Below are 2,021 nucleotides of genomic sequence, written 5' to 3' on the forward strand. Positions count from 1 at the left end.
CCTTAAGTCATGTTTTAATTTTTTAAACTAACAATCCACCATGCCTATTTCATAATGTTGACATACTCGGGAATATCCTAACCCCCTAGCACCTTCCCCCAAGTGCCTAACCCACCTCTCCTGCACCTAAGCCCCTCCCCCTAGTGTCAAACCCTAACCTCTCTGTCCTGCAGTCTAACCCACCCCCTAGCACCTTCCCCCAAGTGCCTAACCCACCTCTCCTGCACCTTAGCCCCACCCAATGGTGTCAAACTCTAACCACCCTGTCCTGCAGTCTAATCCACCTCCTAGCACCTTCCCCCAAATGCCTAACCCACCTCTCCTGCACCTTAGCCCCTCCCCCTCGTGTCAAACTCTAACCTCCCTGTCCTGCAGTCTAACCCACCCCCTAGCACCTTCCCCCAAGTGCCTAACCCACCTCTCCTGCACCTTAGCCCCTCCCCCTCGTGTCAAACTCTAACCTCCCTGTCCTGCAGTCTAACCCACCCCCTAGCACCTTCCCCCAAGTGCCTAACCCACCTCTCCTGCACCTTAGCCCCCTCCCCCTAGTGTCAAACTCTAACCTCCCTGTCCTGCAGTCTAATCCACCTCCTAGCACCTTCCCCCAAGTTCCTAACCCCCCCTCTCCTGCACCTAAGCTGCCCCCCATAGTGTCAAACTCTAACCTCCCTGTCCTGCAGTCTAACCCACCCCCTAGCACCTTCCCCCAAGTGCCTAACCCACCTCTCCTGCACCTTAGCCCCCTCCCCCTAGTGTCAAACTCTAACCTCCCTGTCCTGCAGTCTAATCCACCTCCTAGCACCCTCCCCCAAGTGCCTAACCCACCTCTCCTGCACCTTAGCCCCTCCCCCTCATGTTGAACTGTAACCTCCCTGTCCTGCAGTCTAACCCACCCCCTAGCACCTTCCCCCAAGTGCCTAACCCACCTCTCCTGCACCTTAGCCCCCTCCCCCTAGTGTCAAACTCTAACCTCCCTGTCCAGCAGTCTAACCCACCCCCTAGCACCTTCACCCAAGTGCCTAACCCACCTCTCCTGCACCTAAGCTGCCCCCCATAGTGTCAAACTCTAACCTCCCTGTCCTGCAGTCTAACCCACCCCCTAGCACCTTCCCCCAAGTGCCTAACCCACCTCTCCTGCACCTTAGCCCCTCCCCCTCATGTTGAACTGTAACCTCCCTGTCCTGCAGTCTAACCCACCCCCTAGCACCTTCCCCCAAGTTCCTAACCCACCTCCTAGTGCTTATGCTTCCTCAATAAATAACCCACCTCTCCCACCTGGCCATTACGTTGACCTACATAGGCTCCTAGACTTCTAACCTCTTCTGGTTGCCTTACAGTATATGACATTAGTAGATAGATTTATAGTTCACTGTTTTGGGTTAATATATCAGGAGCCTCTTTGTGGGTCAAACGGATCCGTCATAACCAGTGGCGGCTCTTGCTATTGCCCCTCCAGTGAAAACCAGGAGGTTTCCAGTGTAACACAGACAGCCAGCATCAGAGCTCCAGTGTGCACGCGCATTCGCGGGTGTGCGTGGACGGTCGTGCAAGAGGGGGGTGCACATTCTACCCACGGGGGGAGGGGGGTGCGGGATCTACCTCTGGAGCTCTCTACTGGCTGTCTGTGTCTCTCCCAGTCCTCATGTGTCACATGATCACATGTCTTTCCTGTCAGGAGTCACAACACCAGGCTCCACGTGTGACCTCCGCTCACGTGGGGAGGAGTTCAGCATGTAGTAGCTTCCTATTGGAAGCTGATACTGCCCATCATACAGAGGACTAAAAACTCCTCCCCCCCCGATGTTACTGTATAATGCCCCATTCCCAGCGGTCACCTCTCTGGTCACATCCCCGGTGTTACTGTATAACGTCCCATTCCCAGCAGTCACCTCTCCGGTCACATCCCTGGTGTTAGTATAACGCCCCATTCCCAGCAGTCACCTCTCCGGTCACATCCCCCGGTGTTACTGTATAACGCCCCATTCCCAGCAATCACCTCTCCAGGCACATCCCCGGTGTTA

This window comes from Crinia signifera, chromosome 6, assembly GCF_055691185.1.
Source record: "Crinia signifera chromosome 6, ASM5569118v1, whole genome shotgun sequence".
Lineage (NCBI taxonomy): Eukaryota > Metazoa > Chordata > Amphibia > Anura > Myobatrachidae > Crinia > Crinia signifera.